The following is a 21,688-nucleotide window of genomic DNA, read 5'->3' on the forward strand; positions in this document are numbered from 1 at the left end:
GCACTCTTACATTTTATATATTACATTTTAACACAAGTCAAAACTCTCCCAGGCAGCCGGAAAATGTTTGGAAATAGGGGCAAGTTCACATGAAAAGAGTGCTGTTAAAAGAGTCAAAGTGGCTGAAGCAAATGGAGAGTATTGTCACTGCTCTGCAATATTAAAAATCACTGAATGTGCACTCAAGAAAGGGGAAGTGTAGGTTAAATGCCTGGGTTTGTATTTGCCATTATAAAGGTTTGCAACGCATTGAAATAACATTAATTGTGTAGAGAGAGTATAATTATAAAATCAATAATAACTATTACTGTGCGCACAGGATGAAAGATCTCATAGAACTGTGTGGATCGCGGTCTATTAAAGGTGTGAAAGACAGAGTAATTGAAGAGCTATTCATTTAGGCGTGTATTTAGAAAGAATGTAAACAATTATCACATGCAGTAAGAAGGGCCCAAGAAGCTGTGCCAAATAATATGTGTCATGCAAATGAATTTTGGAACTGGGTTACATTTGAAAAAGGCGTCAGACAACAGTAGTAACAGCAGATTCCCTTTTTTCCGTCATAACATCCCGGGTATGTCATGAATTACTGTGAATTCCAACATAGTAAATTGAATTGCTCAGTCTCACTTAGAATCAGTGAAAGATTAGATTTATTATAATATATAATAGAACTATTAAATGAAATTTAATGATGCCGTTTGAATTTTAGACAGTTTAAAACATTGAGATTTCTTCTTTTCTTGAAATTTTAGGTCATCACAAAAACAAAGAGGATGTGACAGAAAATATGAATTACAATTACATGTATTCTCTTCTTCTTTTTCATCCTTTGTCCCCATTTGTGTCTGTTGTCTTCAGTCGCTTTCATTTGTCTGTTCAATTCATTAATGAAGCATGGCCACACTGAATAATAGACTCATTTGGCACAGGTTGTGATGTTAAGACAAGGCGTTTGTCTAAGCATTCAATAGAGAGCAAAATCAAATGGGGGAAGTCATTTAACTCACAATATTACATATTGGGCCTTGCCCATTAATAACCAACAATGAATGTTTATTCATTTCATTCTCCAGAGTTTAGCAGATCTATTTGCAGGGTAAACATGCTTTTTAATTTTATACAGAGGAAGCTGATTTTCCAGCTTTTATGACTTGAATGGCAATATGCAGTTTGCAGTATGTGGCTTTTCTTCAGTTGGTCGTTCTGTGTATCAAGGATGGTCACTTGGTCACTTTCTTTCTGTATGTTTTATGCTCCAAGCTCTGACAAAGCTATATTCATAAAATGGTTCACAGACTTTTGTTTATCCACAACTCTAAATCTATTCAAAAATATTCTAGTGTAAAGCCAACCTTAGCTTGCAATGGTCAAAGAAGGAACATTGTAAACAGGATTTGAAAAGCAGATTGTTAATAGCTACAAGATATGATGTGAAACAGAGATGGAAATTGTGCAGCCTGATCTACCAAGTCCTGTAAACAAGGGCATTATAAAAAAAGTGCATTTTCCAACCTTGAAAAGCTTAAGTGAAGGAGGCATGGCTACAAATAGGTAGCAGTCTAACATCAAACTAGTGTAGTTAAAAATGAATGTATTGTGACAAGGTAGTTGCATATATTTGCCTTTATCTTTGCAATCCAGTTCACAGCTCATGCAAAAATTAAGTCAAGTCAGGTTTATTTGTATATCACATACAAAGTCTCAGTGGACTTCACAGTCCCACGTCAGTAGTAGTTACTGATCCAGCACAGGCTCTCTAAGAAGAGAGAAAAATAGCACATAAGGAAAATGGAAGAAATAGAGAACTCTCCTCCTGGGGATTCAATAGGAGCAGTAGGTGGGGTAAAAAAACTTACATGCAAGTTATCATACAGTATGATCAGCGGTGGAAATGATCATAAATTACTGGAGGAATAATACAGAATATGTTATAATATATTATAACTGCTACGTTGATTAAAGGACACATGTGACTCCTCAAGCTCCTTAATGGTGCAGTAGTCTCTCATGATAGATATCAAAATATGATAAATAGCAAAAAAGATCCAGACGAGATTGCTTATAATTTTAGATGGAAAAAGGAGAAAAAGAAGGTATTTTTTGGAGGAAAGATACAGAATATCAAATCAAGACAAAGAGAGACAGTATGTGAATCATATACTGTATGCCATAACAGTTATTCTGTGGCATAGACAGTTTTCATTCTGCTTGATGAACCTCACATCCTTCTCCCACCACATCCTTTATTCCCCTCTTCACTTTCCCCCTGCATGCTCTTTCAAGCGATAGCTTGACGTCACAACCTCACAGACAGACACACATGCACACACATCTGGACCTTTTCAGTTTTATATGCACACACACACACACACACTCAGACGTATTACCGCACATGCACGCGCATGCTCTCGCTCTCTCTCTTTCTCTCTCATACACACACAAACAATTTCACTTGCTCCTACTGTTCCCTGTGGCCTGTGATGGAACTGACACAATGTCTCATTTGATCAGTGTGAAACCATTGTCTGACATCTTTAGTGGAGATGGGGGCTTCAGGGTGGGAGGTTGAGGGATGCAATATATGAGCAGAAGTCAAAGGGAAAGAAGGAGAGATGAGGGATAGTAGTGATCAAAAGTGACCTCAAAGTCTTGGAGATTTCTCAATGAAAGAAGGAAGCTGATAGGATGACTAAAGGGAGGGACCGTAAGTAATAAGGCCCAATCTAGCTGGATGTTTTTTTTCCCCCCAAGGCATTTGATTGTCACATGTACAGCTGTAATATATACACACAGTCACACAGACACACACACACAAAAACACACTCGCCTCACCAGGCTTCATTGGTTTAATAGTTTTTTTTTTCCTCCACTGGCCTGCAGCTGGGAGGTCACAAATGATGAGACATGGCTTCAAGCTGCTCCAAAATCCAGTCACACATATACACCTCCCAAGGCCTGTAATTGTGAGTGTCCACAGTCTATATCTGTATTCATGTGTGTGTAAAGTGTGTGCAGTGTATGCGTGTGGATGTGTGAGACAGAGCATTTGTGTGGGACACTCTGCCCAATGTTCTGGAAAGGATGTCAAGAACACTTGGCTGTGATGTGTTACCATGTTGACCAGAGCCCAGCTGTGGTGGGGATTTAACTGGTTGTCATCATGTTAATTAGTGTTGTCATGATAATTTGAGTCTCCATGGCTGCGGCCACAGATTGCATAACAGGCCCCCAGTCTTCAGGACACATCTGGAACCTCTGATTGCCTTACAATTAGAATAAATAGAAGTAACACTGTCATCAGAATTGGATAGCCAAATATAAATAATATCTATAGTGGCCTATTGAGATGTGAGATGAAATTAGCCCAAGATATCACATGTGTGCATACAGGGTTCAGGTGTGTGTTGATGTGCGTGTGTATATATAAACCATACATGCTCTAAGCTGATTTAGTGGGAAGGGGCTCTGAGCAGTTATTAGATGTGATGGCCAGCAAACACATTTCACCACATTGTACACACAGCCTTCTACATCACTAGAGAGGGAGTTTGTGTGAGTACGAGGGATGGTGGTAACATGTTTATACTTTTTCTAAGCTGAAGCCAGATAGAATATGGAGGAAATACTTGTTTTTCTTTTGTAATGAAATACAGTATTTTAGAAGTGACACTTGTCATATGAGTTTCATTTAAATTTATCAATTTCCATTTCCTCTTGGAATTTCCATTCCATCTAAAATGGAAAATTGCAGTGGAGAAAAAAAATCCATTTTGTTAATATTTATGCCGGAATATAAAATTAAAGAGGCTTTCCAGTTATTTAGTGTTGCATCTCCAAAAAGCTGGGGGATATTTAAGACAGATTTTAAAATAGAACGATCAGAATAGATGCAGAGGCCAAGATCTGACTGTCAAGATGTTGTCAAGTTGTAATCCTTAAAGGGGAACTTAAACATCAAAGTCTATTTACAGGTCTTGGGGAGTACTACTTCATATGTGGAAAAAAAGTTGTATAAAGGCTCCAGATGGAGCAGTGCGCAAAGTGTGATAAATTGCCTCAGGTGATGTCATTCGAGGTATTGTCGGTTGGGGCTGCAGACTACAAGCCTGAAAATGAAAGAAAGTTTGTTTATTTGAAGTTAGAAAGAAGTGAGGTAACCAGACCTCTGTAGCTCCTCATCCTTGCTTAAATGAATTAAGTTGAGTTGCATTGTGGGTAATGTAGGCGGTAGGTTTTGACAAGGAATGCATGGAATAAAAAAGACAATGGACCTCATTCACTAATATTTGTGTAGAAATGTTCTTACTTTGTGCAAAATAAGTGTGCATGCAAAATTACCGTTAGATTCATGACATGTGTGCACCGGCCAATGTTGTTCATTCCACCGTGTGCATGTTAGTGAATCAGAATAATTCTAAATTGACAGGCACGTGCCCGCTATTGGTAATTAGCATACTACTATGCCACCATTTCTCTATATAAGAAAAGCTCTGTTGGATTAGTGCAACAGTGGAGAGAGCTGTCACTCATTGCAAAGAGGGTTGTGATGGTAAAAGTGTAGAAAAACTTCACTGCTAGTGAAATGCCAACAATAGTTTCAGAAGCAGAAGACAGAAAAGGCAGATTTGACTGATAAACATGTCACTGGCACAACCATTTGGAGCCTGACTGTGAGTCCTGAATACAGACTGCATACCTGTTGCACCACTGTCATGCAGCACGTCTGTAACAAAACAAAAAATTGGTCAATGTGTAGATCTGTGAAATTGATCTAAATAAATCTCTACTGCTGCACCAGGTGCGCATCGTGTTTCATCTCTGTGCACAACAGGCTGTGATGTACTGAAAGTAGACCGCCCCTCCCTGTCAGGCTGTGAGGAACACTGAACAGGCTGCTGGTTAACCAGCTGTATATATCACGACCAAATCTGATGGGGAAATTAATCGCTGTCACATTCCTTCCAATATGGAAATACCAATATATTATATATAACTATACACACACACACACACACATATATATATATATATAAAAGTGGGAACAAGACAATTTGAATATATTAATAATTTAATTACATTTTGATGATGATTTATGGAATACAACATCTTATAACATCTATTCATGTTATAAGTGGTAAATAAATTGTATATTATTAGCAATTTCAAACTTTTAAATGTTGTTGGTTTAAATGCTGGTTAGGTTTAGGCACCAAAACCATTTGGTTCAGGTAAGGGGAAGATCATGGTTTGGGTTAAAAAATGATCACTTGAAACGTGGTTTATACATCCTTAAAGTTACGCAACCTTCGTTGTCATGGCAACAGTAAACGCTACAACGCAACTAAAAACATGTCCCGACTTGCGAAACAGGAAATGAACAGTGGTCTCCCGCAGCAAATTCCAGTAAGCCATCCACCCAACCTGCCTCCTCCTAACAAAGCAAAAATCATCAAGTCACCTTATATTGACATCATCTGAACTGCGTCACTTCCCTGCGTCATAATTACTACGGCTGCTAGATGGCATAAACATAACTATAGGTTGTTTTTACCGGCCTGAATTTTAGACCTATACTGTGGTTTTTCTTGTGAGGACGGGCTGATCGATGTTATGGAAATGCAATACTAAGTCATTGGAGTACTCTTGTAAGATTTCAGTCAGGTTGATTTGGTGACACCTTTGGTTACTGTGGTAACATCGAGGGCAGTTTACAGTAATACTTGCAAACACTCCTTGAGCAGCTACTTTGTCAGAAATATACCTTATTAGGACTCGGTGTACAACACGTGTTTTGCCAGTTCACCACTGTTAATGTAATGCAATGGCAGTAGGATGTTCTGTTTGCATTAGCAGCAGCTTCATACAGTTCTGATACTGTTAAAAATGTGACTACTTAAGAGACTGAGATTACTTAAGTGAGGTCACTCGAATAATTTTCTGATACTTGACAAAGCTTTGGCTAGAGCCACAAGACCTTATACAATTGTTTTCATAGACGACGTAACACTACCTGTGATTAGTAAATTGACTTTGACATGTAAAACTAGTGATTTGTCCCTTTAAGAGCAGTTCAAAGGGAGGAATCATAGTTTAAGCTACTGCAAATGTCGAATGTTTTATTAACTAAACATTGTTTACAGTATTGTCATTTCCTCGCAGGAACAATTATCATCAGGATGCTGATTGTCCCTATGCCAAATAGTCCAAATTTTACTCTCTGAAATCAGAGTAGGGTCATAAAAACATTCTTCTGTCCACCTACTTTTGTTGCAGACATTTTAGCTGTCATGTGCAAGGTCCTGGGACTGCAGGTGAGATTAGCTGTCATGCTAGAGAGAGCAGGTAAATAACTCCAGGACATCATGTCACACATTCTGGATGGAGAAGAAGAAAAGGGAGATTTCTTTAATTCCTTCACCAAGGGGTCGATGATCCATCCACCCGTGTAATGAGGTCTGTTAGCCAAATGAGCAGCCCTTGAAGTGTAAGTGCATGTGTGTGTAAAAGTGTGAGAGAGATACAGAGGACAGAGCTCACACAAGTGCATTTAAGTGCATGCTAATTTTCTCTCCGTGCATGCACTCACGTCTGTGTCTTTCATCACACGCGGCCTGCACAGGTGTTCTTCACAATCACTCACGGTGAGCAATCAGCCTCACATATGCTACGCCCATGAATGTACAGTAAATGTTTGGCTTGTCAAATGTAACTAAACATCAGCAGCTATTTTCTAGAATAGATGGAGACATCATTAGTCACAGCACTCCGCTGACGTGTTGGATAGATGCTCTCATGTGGAGCTATCAGCCGTAATCCGGAAGATGCAGTCAGACATGCTTCAAACCAATATAGCCACTTATTTTTGCAAGAATTTACATATGATCATTTTGTGAAGCTCCCTACCTGGTGAAGGCTGTAGACCTGTTTTACATAGGAGCTAATTGTAGTTTTCCCGCTGCAGGCTGGATCCTGTGTTTGTGGAACGTCCCAGAGTAGTACTGCAGTCTGTGTTGACTTTAAGAGCCCACTGCTGGTTTAGTCCCTGATAGTATTTTAAAAAGGGCATGATGAATATGGTTTTAATTACCACATAACAACCAACAGAAATGACAAACAGATGCAATAGTAATGAAAGTATGTGAAAATTAGGAAAAAAGGAAACAAATCAAAGAAAAAGAAAAAGGACACTATTTCATTTTTGTAATATTGTATTGGAGTTGTTGCTTTTGTAAAGAACAAACAGACATTTCTGTTGAAAATGAAATGAAAATGATCTCCAGAGAGTGTTTTTAATGAAAAGAGAAAAAAAAAGTATTCTGATCTTCCTTTTCTACTAGCTTAACAAAAAATTCCCAAACTGAATATGAGTGTGGCTGACGTTTCCTGTAACAGCCATCCAGCCTTTAAACTATTATGTAAATGGCTGGACCTTTCACACATCTCAGAAGCAGCAGGGACCGGCAGTGACAAAGTAGCACACTGAGCAGGGCAGAAAAAAAAAGATCTAACTCGAGGCAGAGGCATGAAAAAGCCTTTGGAAACCATCATTGAATATGTCAGATACATTTTGCCTATTCACCACTTTCTACTACATAATCTGAAATATTATTGTGACTTGATACCTAAATACTGTTACAGCGAGTCTCTACAGTTCTTTCATGAAGGTTATGCAAAGCAGAGTTTTGAATAGCTAGTTGGAGTGTTCTTTGCTTCAAAAGATGGGTTTGCTCTTTAGTGATCATGAATGATGAACTTAATGTCACTTGGCTCTGTCCTCAACTCTCTTTGCTCTACCATCTGTTTTAAACTGTATAAATGGTGATGGAGGATGCTTACTGGTTAACGCCAGTGACACACTGCACTTACTTTTGTGTACCACCACTCATACTGTACACTTTTCTCTTCCTAAAATCGCACCGGATTAGATATACAAGATCCTGTGTTTTGGAAAATGGCAACCAGTATGGCAACTAAATAACATTTTACAAGGTTCATTTTGCCTTTTAAAGTGGAATGACAGAAGTCTCATTGCTAAATATAATATTCTAACATTAAAAAAATCCACGAATACTTGTGTCAGCCAGCAGCATCCAGGTCAAATAGCCACTAAATTTAAAATGATGCTTAATATTTTGATCTTTGAATATTATAATTGCTTTACCAGGGTGATTGCAGTGTACAAGGCCTTATTCAAAGAGTTATTTTAAAATACTTTGCCATCCTGACTGACATTAATTAGGGAGAGACGTCTCCCTCCATTAAAATGTCACCACACAGCAGCACTAACACTTAATGTTTGTTAGCGAGTGTGTGTTTGAGATGGGAAACGGGTGTGAGCATACATTAGTACAATCAACACACGTTGTGTGTGCATATATATATATATTTATATATAGATAGATGTGAATGTTTCCTGGCTCTCCTCTTTGTTTAGTCCATGTGCAGCTGTGTGTGTGTGTGTTTCTGAGTATTCTGTCGAGGTAAGCAGTTTGTTGTGAGACAGCAGCAGGGATGCTCACACCTACACTGAGTCCTAATGAGGATTTTACTAAACCCACAGAGTCTACTATATAACTATACCAGCCCCCGTGGAAAGCCTGACACTGCAACTCCTGCCTGTGTGTGTGTGCGTATGTGTGTGTGTGTGGCAAGCAAGAGTTATTGACACTTAAGGGGAAAAGGACTGGAGACAGAAAACGAAAAGGAGGATGGAGTGCAAGATAGAGGGGTATTAGAGGGGATGGATAGGGAGAAGAAGTGGAACTGGTTGGAGAGTAGATGCTAGATGGAGCAGGGGTTTATTAATATCCATTTGGGGTGGTGGGGACTGCACAGGGTCCGCTAATGCTTCTCTTGGCATTGACACAGTTTGGCACCCTTTCTGAAAAAGACTTCAGAAAGTGCTCTGAGTAACCCTGAAACACCAAGCAAACAGCCCAGAGTAAGAGGAACAGAGGGAGGCAGACTTTCATTTTATTTATTTATTTATTTCTTACTAAAACACTCCTTTAAATAGTACATAAAAAACCCTGTTTCTCAAATACATCACAAATATATCACACAATCAATACTTAACACTTATAACACAGTTAAAGGATAAGGCTGGCAATTTTCTATATATTTTCTTTATTGTCAACAAATCTCATGTGCAGAGCCAAACAATGAACTCTTCTTACAAGTATTAAGTACTTGTAAATCTACTGTATTGCCTTCACTGCAACAGTGTGGCTCATTGACGTTTTTCTAACAGTTTTTGGAAAACAACAGAGGTCTACGGCACAGAGGAATATGATATATCAGGGTTTGGATACACACACAATACTTGTAAGAAGGATCAATTCATTGTTGGTTCGGCTCTGCACATGAGATTTGTTGAGAATAAGAAAAATATAGAAAATCGCCAGCCTTATTTTTCAAACAGAAAACCATCAATGCAAAGATTGTTGTGTTCTAAGAAGATGGGTGCAGCATGGTTTTTAAAAATAATAGGATTTTACTTGTGAGTTAAGGCTCCCATTGTATATGCACTAACCAGTAATGGCATGGTGTAAGCCAGAGGCATGGTGAAGTTAAAGACTGTAATTTGTATGCAGTGAGAAGAGCATCTGGTCAGCCAATTATCATCTAATGGTTGCTCTTCATCCAGTGTTAACAATCTTCTTATCTGCACCCTGTCTGAGCACCACACAAAAGCATACACAAACACACATATACACACACACACACACACACAAACACACACAAACACACACACACTTTTAATCTTTGCTCGTGCCTTGCAGCTAGAAGAAGCGGCCTCCTCTCACAATGTGCAATGTACTGTACAATGAACCCCTTCATTTCCCCAATCAGCTGGAAGTGAAGATTCACAGCTTCTGTTTTTCACTTGTTCTCTCCATCTTTTCAGTTTAACCATTTCCTCACCGTTCCATTTCCTTCTTTTCACAACATCTCCTTAACACAATCTACCCTTTTTTCGTTATGTAACTGGGCAATTTGAGTCACCCTGCTCCGATGAAACTGCCTAAATAAAGACACTACACAGGGGGAGGAGTAAAAGAAGAGAAAGGGAGTAAAAGGGAGGGATGGAGAGGGAGCAGATTGCTTGCAAACTAATGACTTATTCTTGAAGATCAAACGGAACAGACTAAACAGATAATTCCCAGCCAAAGATACTTAACATTGCATAGCCTGTCTCCCATTCCTCAACTAATTCACAAGGGGGGTAATTAAAAGAAAAGCTATGAAAAACACTCAAACGCAGGCACACGCGCACACTGGCACACACACACATGAAGTCCTGCATTGTGGGAGGGCTGCCACACGTGGCTTTGATAGCATGAGTCTTTTATCCCCTTGGCAGCCTATTGCCTGTGTAAAACGCATTTACAGTGTCAATAAAAACCATTTCTAATCATTTGCCGGGCATCTGAATGTGTACTGCCCAAGGTGCTGTGACTAACACATTTCCCTTGTCTTTCCTACTTCATCTCAGCTCTTTTTTTTTTGTGTGTACACAAACGCATGGATGCATGTGTGTGTATTCTCAACAACAACACAACAAAACAGCAGGCAGAACAAATATAGATGCTGTAAAATCCGCCTCTGGATACAAGACTGCTTATTGTGTGTGCGCTGTTAATGTGTCTCATGTCTTTTACAGAGACATGGATGGAGGTCTTTATTGCTGATTTAATCCATCCAAGGCTGATGGGGGTGTAATGGAGGTGGGAAAGCAAAGATAACAGCAGTGAGAAAAAAAAAAAAAAAAAAATCCTGTAACATATTGATATTTTCCCTCTCCACATACACCTACACAAGAGATCTCACACAGACAAGACAGCAGACCTACACACACACACACACACACATTCACCAGCATAAACTTTCCAACAAGCATGCGCATGAACACACCCATGTGCAAGCAAGCTATTTCATGCACGCACACCTCTGCCACTCCTCATATTGTTGAATCGATCAACACACGGTCTGTGCATTCTGGATGAAAATCCACTGAAGTTCAACCTGTTCTAATCCCGTGAAGGTGATTCCACACTGCAGGGCTGCTAGCAGCTGCTTGGTGTGAACGTGTGTGTATGCATGCATGCTGGCGTTACACTGTATTTGTGTTACAGTAGCTTTTATTTGAGTGCCGTTCCACTCAGTGTTTACAGGAGGGGAGGGCAGCGAGAGACAGCGCCAGTCCCTCTCCTCACAGGGGATCTTTGGTGCCTGAGTCTAAAAGCCAAACAGAACCTCAGCAGGGGTGCTAATGGGCCTCAGTGACAGGTGTGTGTATGAGAGAGAGAGAGAGAGAGAGAGAGAGAGAGAAAAGACAAAGAGAGAGACGATGTGAGTGCTATAACCTTTCAAAGTAGTAACATGGTCTAGTAAACATAATGCCATGGCACATTTACTTAGACCAGTAATTTCTATACCACCCCTTTTTTTCAGCACTGCATGTTGAGGTAAACTGCAGCATACACACTATATATATTTGTATGAGTGTGTGACCTATGCAGTTCAATCATCTCAAAATGACCTGTGGGCTATGCTGGTGTAATGGGGTTTTAAATGTGGTGGGGAGAAAAGTGGCTCCCATCAAATTAGCCTTCCACTCATTCCCACTTAGAGCTTCAATAGCCACGCTTCGTCTCCTTAGCATGGATTGCCTCTCACTGCGCAACCACAGGCTTTGCACTGCTCCGTGCAGAGCAGCCAACAATGACCATCTTCACATTACACATGCATTTGGTTTCCAAGCCTCAAAGACAGTCAAAGACTGGCGTGTTAGAAAAAATGTCACACATTGAACATTAGACATATAGTCTACACAGCAGGGTTATGTGTATTCATATCTGTATTCTCGTTATTAGAGATCATCTAGTCTGCTTCATTTTCTGCGTTAATCCTCAATCCCTCAATAAAAAATAAAATACTTTAATTGAATAATTTGTATTTGTTTACTGTCATATCTCTAGTAGAGATGTGTATATAGAACTTTGCATAAATCATAATCCTTGCTTTCATCATCTGTGCTTACTACCACCGTGAATACCAACCACTGCCACCTCGTAGCCACCCTTTGTGTCATCATTAAACATCATGGTAATGGAGGGAGCATAATTAGGGGCTTTGGTGGTTGTAAAAGCTGTAATTATTGTGTTAAAAACTCCTCCTTTTGTCAGAATTTGCTCTCTTACTATTTAAATATTTACCACTGTGTTAAAACAAGACACAACTTAATTCACCCAGACTGTAGATAGAAACTACGAGAAAGGTTTTTTCTTGGCAGAAACTTAAATCTTTGTGATGTGTGTATGTAACATATGTATAATGTCAACATTATGTGACTGCATGCCAGTTTATTATAAACAAATGATTACTCACCATTCAAATCAGATATAATTTACTCTTGGCTCTGCTGTCTTGTTCTTCTCTCTACCCATCTCACCCTTTCAAATGTTTGTGCAAACTAAGTCAACACTGGCTTCTCCAACACATATTCAGGCTCGATCCTCACTGTTGATCCAAAGTTTCTTGCCTAAGGCTTAGACTCCCACCTGAAACTAGGAAATACATATATTGGAAATATACATCACACAAGACTGTTGTCTTGTGTAATGTATAAAATACTACCTCTACTACTGGAGCACAAATAGTATGCTGATGATTAATAACATTAACAGTACATTGGCTTATGGCTTTGTATACCTAGAACATTTTGTAAAAAGTTACATTACATTAAACAGATAAAGTACAATCAACTTTACAGTTTTTAAAATTAAGTTTTATAAGACACCTATAGTCTGTATTTCTAGAGTGAAATCTTTAATGAATACAACCTCCTAAGGGAGACTGAAACCAATAACTAGTTAAATATGGATCAGTAGAAACTTTGAGCGAAGGTCTCTATGGACTAAAGTAAATTAACAGGCTTTGTGGGGTTATTGAAAGGGCTGAAACAGAATATGTGCGGCACTATAAAGTATGCATGCACAGGGAACTACAATGGCTCACATTCACACCAGATCCATTAATATTGCACATAATATATAATTTCATATACAGTGTTTTTTAAATGGTGTTAATGTTTCATTGCCTGTAATTGCTGTGACTATCTTCATCATTGGCTATCGGGTCAGGACACACTGTAACGAACAATAGCAGGGGACGCTGTTGTAAACCACAGAAAAGTGCGGTTCTGTATCAAGGTATATTTCAGAATAATATAAAAAAACAAAACACTGGATCAAGTGCTGTTCTTTTTCAGAAGAGGGAACAGTTCACTTTCTGTATCGACTAGAGCCACACTGAATGAACTGTAACAGCCTAGTTATTAAAATCAATAGCAATAACTACAATTCCTCAATTTCAGATTGGCTCTTGACTCAATCAATGGATATCAAATTACCCTGCCTCTAGAGCGCATAATCCCCATCAGAAAGAGCAAGGTTAGGCCCTGAATATAGATCAGTGTAGAACATGCAGAGTGCTGTTCATAATGAAGGAGCTCATAGACAAATTACACAACAAAAGTCACTGCACTCTGCAGAAAACATGCGGGGCAAATCTACAGAATACAGGCATACAGTCAATAGTCATTCTTTTGCAAAATGGTTAATTTACACTGGCAAGTGCAATATGGTTAGAAAGGCTATTCTAGGATTATATGTGGTTAGGAAGATAGGTTTTTTTGTACAAAAGTAAAAAAATATACATTAGTCTTTACCTTAATTTGTTGGTATGTTTGTTTTATTATAAGGCAAGGTTATTTTTCTTTTGCTTTCTTTAGTTATTTTTTACCAGTACAATTTTTTTTCTTTTTGTTTCTTTAGTTTCCAGTCACGCTGACATGACACTGAAAACTGTGTTACTATTCACTGGGTTGAACATCATGCAGAAATTGAGCCGACAGCGTCTGGGGGAGAAAGACAGGTAAACACCTGCACTCATGTATTTGTAGACATTTTGAAGCCACGATGAAATGAGGCACACAACAGTACACAATGTTTTAAATGATGCATGCAGAAAATACCAAATTGCTGCAGGGAGTTATGGTGACAAATATACTGGGTAGGAAGTCTTTAGTCTGCATTTGAGCAGTCTATCTCTTACACCGCAATATGGCGCTAATTGTTATATAACACCACAATATGTTGCCAAAATACAAAAGCTACATATGACTTCATCCACCCTCAACTCTGGACTGAACTCGACAGCTGTGCCTTCGTTCTGTGTCGGTGCAAGACAACAACATCAGATGAGCTTTTAAGAGAGATTTGAAGAGAAATACAACGTCCTTGCTGAACTGTTACTTATTTTCATCTTCCTTGTTTTTGTCCAATTTACTGCTGTAAATGAGACGACCGCTATGAACAATCAAGGATCTTTTTTTTTCTTTCATTTTCTCCTTTTTTTAACACCTCACAGCTTAAATGCACACTTTTATACCATGGGTGGTCACAATGGGACTCCGTGTGTTTTGGCATTTAATTGACTGAAAACCTTCTGTGATTTATAATCCCTTTGTTTAAAACCAAACAAAAACAAAATCAGTAACATTTCATAAAATAGTACAGAAAACAATCCCAACCTGATGAATCGTTAATAACTAGTTCCTCAATAACTCCGATCTGAGGACTATATATTAGATAATGATGAGTTACCAGAGAACAGAATGGGAGTTACAATACTAATGAATCATTAGATAATGATTATTTCATAAATATCTGTGGATAATTGTAAGAAAATCAAGAATAATGAGGGCCCACTTAGTAATGTAATATGATGTACCACTTTACTTGAGTGGGCACAAAAAGGTTAATCAGGAACAACTCATGAAGAAAGTGGTCAGTATGTCAACTCATAGATAATTATGAACTAATCATTACCTAATGATTCATTAATACAGTATCACCCAGTCTGTTCTCTTATAACTCATCATTATCCACTACAGAGCGATTCATCAGTTATCAGGTTGTTACTGATTCGTTTCTCACTCATTCCTCATCACAATTTTGTGTAACTTATTGTAAAGTGTTACCCAAAAATGTTGCCATTTATGCAGCAGAATAAGCAAACACGAATTAACAATGAGTACATTTCAAAACGTATTCTCTTTATTGGTAATTAAAATCCCTCTTCTTCTCAACAATAACCAGTGTTAGCTTTTTGCAACACTATTAGTGTTCAGTGTAAGGCATAAACTGGAACACTTTTGTTTGAGTTTGAGCAAAATGAAGACAGATAGGATAGAGAGATAGGATGTTTTTGTAATTAAAGTTATTCATCCATTCTTTCATTTTAACCTGCTATGAATGGGAAACCATGAAGCAGTCTTATCTGTGCTTACCTTTTGGAGTAAATTAAATTCAAAGCACATTGTGTTTTTTTCTTTTTTTCTTTTTTTTTGAAAAACCACACAAGAGCTCCCTAATCAGTTGCTCTGTTCAATCAGTCAATTTTTCAAAATTTCATTACAAACCTTTGCTCAAGACAAAGAAGGCACATCACTGATGTTATTGTGTATTGTTATATACGGAGACATTATGTTGTCAAAAATCCAGATTAGTCAGACTAGGTAAACCAATTGCATCATAAACTGTCTAATATAACCCACTAAAATCAGAGAGAGAGAGAGAGAGAGAGAAAGAGGGATAGAGAGAGAGAGAGAGAGAGAGAGAGAGCTCCATCATGATGACTCAACATCTTCAGGATGTATGGAATACAAAGATGTATGAAAGCTGACTGATGCTGTGTGCATAATGTGCCCTTTTATTGCTGTATTTCCAATAGACTGTGCAATTCAAGGGTGAAGAGGAGTAATTAGTTTCTGTATTGTTAAATCATCTTGTTTCCTAAGAAACAATCCCTTTCCTAAGAAACTTGGCCCTGGGAGCTTGATACAAACAAACCCGCATACAATAGGATTCTTTCAGAGAATGGGCAGTATTTGAATGAGTTAGGATTAAGAAAATGAGTTTCATTTTAAGATTATTGCTGGCTGTAAATCATTTATTCTGCTCCTGGAATGAAAACTCAGTCGTGTGTGTGCGTGTGTATGTGTGTTTGTGCACATGTGCCTTTAGATGCCCTTAGCATCAGGGTGCTTGTAGATAAATGGCCGATTGGTATTGACTTCAATTTAGAAAATGCTGCCCTATACTTTTCTCTCTATGAAACCCTGGGGCACCTGGGGGGATATCCAGAACTGCTCTGCCAAAGGAAATGTATTACAGAGGGTCACCAGCTCCAGTTTGGGGGATTTACTGTATCCACACACACACACACACACACACACACACACACACACACACACACACACACCTACATACACACACAGCAGGGAGGCCCTTGTACACTTGTCATGACAAACCCTATGATCTGTGTTGAGAACACACTGCTCATGCCGTCATTGTTGAAATACGGCAGTGACAGAGCGACTTAGTGTGACGACGGGTGACTGAAGGCTGGCCAAAGGCAAATATGTCACAGCTAGTTTAGACTTCACATCACATCCCTATACATGGTTCAGTTTAGATTGTATGATTCAACTTAAGATGTTTGTTGTTTAGAAGCGGAGGCATACTTGGCAGTGGCCCAGGCTTAAATGGATGAAAAGCAATAGGTTGAGATTACGCCTTGACAGTGTCCATAAGCCAAACCAATACTTAAACCTTGTGATTTGAGAGACAGGATGGAGCCTGCCATGTGTTTGGCTACTCCACAGAGATAACACAAACTGGGTGTTCATACAGAGAATTTTATTACAATCATATTCAGAAGCTGATAGCCACGTCCTCCTCAATCTGATGTCAGCGGGGAAAAGTGTCTCCCACTGCCCAAATTTGAATCTCCTTTAAAAAAAACCCAGAAAAAAACCCTCTCTCTCTCTCTCTGTCTCTCTGTCTCTCTCTCTCTCTCTCTCTCTCTCTCACACACACACACACACACACACAGCATCACTTCACGAGACATCAAACATTGACAAAGTCCCTTTTTAATGCTGCCTGTTGGCACAGTAACTCCGGGCTAACGAAGTCACACGCTGGCAGAATATTAATAACAGCAAGCCAATCACAGAGCTGCATGGAGAAAAGTTATTTGCATATGAGAGGTGAGGGAGTCCATCCAACACACTGCCTTCATACATCTCCAGCATAGTGGGTTGTGTATCTGTGTGCATGCTTGAGTGTACGTTTGTCACAAAAAGAGGCTGGCAAATCTTGCAATGACTCATTTGTAAAAGTAGTCTTTCTTCTTTTTTTTTTATTTTGGCCATTGAAATACTTTAAGACAGGGCCAACTTTACTTTCTTCAAATCAGTACAAATATTTCTAGTGGAGTACATAGGACTGTCAAATATTTTATGCCAAATAAATTCATTTCCCTGGTTCTGCATGGTGAGCAACAGCTTTGGGTTCAGGCTTGCGGTCTTTACTTTAAGCATTGAAACCAACGTGGTTCACTAGAATTTTAAAATGTGAATGAGCAACACTTTCCTCATCCCTTCCTCTCGACTCTGAGTACTACAGCTAAATGTAAGTATATACAGTATTCTGTAGTAACTATAGACAAGCAGTTTTAAAGACTACCCCCCCACCCACTCACCCACCCACTCAGACATACAAATGAGTATGTGATGAAGGTCATCAGTGCGCAAACAATGAGAGCTCTGTCCACATCACATGGGAAGTGAGGATGGCCATGTTTTATTTCAACCGCACAAAATCAATCATGGCGCTAATGGGATACACAAATATAATTAACTGGGTTTGTGCATCCAGACGTGAAAATAAAAATAGATAAATACAGCAACCTGTTGAAGCTTAATTTCCTGGTGGTGGTGGTGAGGGGCATTATTTATTTATTTTCCACAGAAGCGTGTAGCTCTGATTAATAGTGTTTACCATCATAATCACTGTTATCAGCAATTCCTCACATCCTTAGCATTACCTAATACTTATTTTAAACAAAGGGATCATGCTGTACAATAGCAGTATGGACTATATTATTGATGATATTTATTGAAAGTAACGAAACAATTGTGTTTTAGCCCAATAACCAAAATTATGCTATTCTTTCCAAATGGACAGCAATTGTTCCATGACACGCATGCCATGACTGGTGTAGTGATTTTTCAAAGATGGTAACACTGACTGCTGGTCATCATCTTAATGTGCAGATTCCCTCCCCTGTAAGTGAAGTGGGATTAAGGATCTGACCTCATTCATTGGCCGTTTGTGTCCCAACTACCAAATACCTACTGTGTTCTCAGTCGTGTGAAATCAATACAATCAATTGAGCTGCATTGTTTCTATTAAGAGCTGTTTGTCTGACAAGAGGTGACTTCTGGACGATGGATTTGGGAAACAGAATGGTCAGCTGTTAGAGTGTATGAGGAGGATTAGCAAAACAACATGGAGACACAACATGGGCTTTAATTAACAGATGCACCCGTCTGCATTGCCAAAAACCCATTATGTCTGACTTTCACTTAATACTTTTGGCATGATCTGTCACTGATGTACATATATAACATATTTGTTCAGTCTCCTTTTACAAATTGTGTTTATCCAACCCAGAGGTTTTCAGACCGTGAGGCACACCTCCCTAGGGGGCCACATGATAGTCGAAGGGGGGTTGTGGAGGGAGAAACATGAGGCAGAGGATACTGCATCTGGGGATACCAAGTGAAGCTTGAAACTGCTTGAGCAAAAACCAAAACGCCCACCCAATCACAGGACTACTAGCACACACGGGGTCAAAGCTGAGTGAGAGAATAGCAGTTAATAAATGATTTGTTAATGTTCTATTATTATGTGACCGATGAAAACAAAGCATTTGTTGTGTGTGGGTCTTGTTTACCACTTAATAATAATTCTGTTCCTGAGTGCCGAGCAGAGGAATGGGAGCCTGTCTAGCTAGGTGTTTTCAGTAAGCCTCAAGATCAAATAACAGCAAAACAAATCGCTTTGCTTCACTTTGTCACACATTGATGCTGTGAGGTATGGAAAAAGTTCAGATTCAGCTGTCATTCTCAAAGCAAGTTACACCATGACCTGTGCTTTTTTCCGAATCAGCCGGTATGTGGACAAACGTGCCTGCTCAGTACATGAGGATGTAAAGTTAGAACTGAGACTTAATAACTCATTGCACCACACATTGCAAAGGCAGGAAAGTGTCAGTGTCAGCCTAATGATGCAAATATATGAAAGAAATAAGTTAATTTCACTCCCATATTAATAAGCTACAAAGCTTTTCAGTAAGTTGCTTTATTTTTCAAAGGTCATGCATCTACATTAACAGAATGAGCACTAACAAATTACAATTTTGCAATATGCATTGAGTGAAAATAATGGTGATCACACACAATATTAGCATCACCACCTTTTGATCACACTGTAACAGCAATATCTTGGCTTAAAATGATTTTCCAACCTGTCTATAATAATGTCTGCCTTTCAACATTTCCTCAACATTAAGGGGTTGTGATTTTATAAATGTAATAATGGTGAAACAAGTGTCAGTCTATAGCAGAACATACAAATGAGTCTGGAGGTGTAGAAGGAGCCTGTACAGGAAAAAAAAATTGTGAGGAGAGAAGCATACAAACAGGAAACATGGTCAAATGTGGATAGCTCCTAGTGCTGAAATGAAGAAAGATAACTCAGCTGAAACACAGTGTTTTGGTTTGTTGGGATACAAATCAGTTCAAACTGAATGTCACAATGAACAGTGCCAAAAAAGTTAATTGCAGAACCTAATTGCCAGCTTACAATATACAGGGACTCAATAGAATGGGTGATCCTAACGTTACAGTTGTAGTGCTAGCTTCAGCAGCTGGTAGTACTTTTATCAATCTTGGCTTTTGGGAGTCTTGACCCTTGCAGCTTAATAGCATGTTTGTTTGACCCATGACCACAGGGTCATCTCGCAACACTTGTCACCAGACCTTCACACCCACCTCAGGAAAAATGTCACTTTTTTTTCTCTTTTTTCTTGCATGAAGAGTTTGCATTGTATTTTTTTGTATACTACACAACTTGTACGTATGATGACACAAGTGTAATAAACATAACACCTTATCCTGTAAACTGACAAAGTTTACAAATAGGAATAAATATATGTTGATCATCCTGCTATTTCCAGCATGATTCCTCTTTGAATGGTGTCGGCTCACTCAGTGAGTTCAGCCCACTGTGAGGGAATCGGTATATCCTGGTGTGAGTCAACTCTCCTCAGACTGTGGGTCGATGGTGCTGACTGAGCCAGGACAGCTAATAAATCACCTTCTGCCATCCTAAAATGGCGGGGTTGTGATTGGGGTGGGAAGGGAGCTGTGAGCGAGGGTTAATGAATACAGGCCACATCGATCTGCTTCCACCGGTCTCCTTTCTCTCACCATCCACTCCTCTATTCTCAGGCCAAATGCTGCTCCAGCACTTTGCTGACCAGCCACACTAAGCACAGGCTGAGTGGTGAGGGATCCACTGGGGCCAGGAGACATTGAATAGTACCAAGGCAAAGTAAGGCAAGGTAATGGATAATGCTAGCAGCTAATTAGATCGGTCAGTTCTAACTACAGAACGAGGTGAAGCTGCACTGGTGAAACAGTCACCAACAGTAACTAAGCAGTAGATGTGGTTTTTGCCTTTGCATTAGCAGGAGTGGGAGATTGTAATGTGACTGTGTTAATGCTAGCTTCAGCAGCTGGCAGTAGCGCTATTTGTCTTGGCCTATGGGAGTCTTGACCCTTAAGGCTCAAGAGCATATGTGTTTGGCCCATGACCACAGGGTCAGCTGGCAATGCCTGTCTCCAGCTTTTAACTCTCACTCATTTCACAAAGAACAGCTGCAACCGGTCATCTCGTTGATTCAGACCTCAGCAGTCAGCAGTAACAGTGACCGGGCTCAGCAAAGGCACAGTGAAGTAGTGGAGTGTGTAAATTATGGTCCATGTACTGTAAGAGCAGCAAACCTACTGCATGAAGTAAAAGCCTCCTTAGAGACGACTGGTTCACGTCTTAGCGCCATATTGTCATAGCACAGTCACCTTCATTGATGGTCGCAGCCAACACAGACTAATTGGGTCACACACACACACACACATTTATCAGCATGTAGATTTTACTTCCAGAAACATTCAATTTCCCCTCTAACCCTGACGCAGCTTTGTAGGGCACAGTATTGACCCGAACCACTGTATTTTACTACACCATGCTGCTTTTGGCCTACAAATGTCTCGCACCAGCCCCCTCCATCCCGGTGTCGTATTGACCCAAACCATCCAAAGAATGCAACCACCCTCAGTACTGAGCTATGCCTGACATGCATGTCTTGTAATACTTCCCTCTTTGGCTCATTCTCTAATTCTCTAATGTTTTGGCCCAGTGATTTTTCCTGTTTCAGGGAGCTGGAAATGGCCTGCCTGTTTCATTGATAGAGAAACAGAGTCTCAATTCAAGGGCTAGATAGATAGATTTATTTGACAATCGTAAAATATACATAATACTGCTTCACCTGAAGACAGTCATCACATACACTTACAAACTGTCGAGGATTAAATTACACAATAAAGCCCACAGGCTTATTTCCATCGTGATCCTCTAAGGATCAGCCTAGATCCGCTGACTCCTCATTTCCAGACCAAATATGTGATAACAGGTTGACAAGGAATTGA

The 21,688-nt window shown here is 39.4% G+C and overlaps 1 protein-coding gene across 9 annotated transcripts in view; it reads left to right on the forward strand.

Annotated features, from left to right (window-relative positions):
* lrrc4.2 (leucine rich repeat containing 4.2) overlaps positions 1–21,688 on the forward strand; it is a 52,119-nt gene that overhangs the window by 21,307 nt on the left and 9,124 nt on the right. For 6 of the 9 annotated variants that reach the window (XM_067589572.1, XM_067589573.1, XM_067589576.1 and 3 more), the window contains 2 exons: positions 10,667–10,753; positions 13,842–13,941. The gene's annotated coding sequence lies outside the window, so the exon portion shown is untranslated. Of the gene's footprint in view, positions 1–9,690; positions 10,754–13,841; positions 13,942–21,688 lie in introns of those variants that run through there. The other 3 variants (XM_067589577.1, XM_067589580.1, XM_067589579.1) reach the window with 2 other exon arrangements.

The sequence above is a fragment of the Thunnus thynnus genome, chromosome 5 (genome assembly GCF_963924715.1).
Source record: "Thunnus thynnus chromosome 5, fThuThy2.1, whole genome shotgun sequence".
NCBI lineage: Eukaryota > Metazoa > Chordata > Actinopteri > Scombriformes > Scombridae > Thunnus > Thunnus thynnus.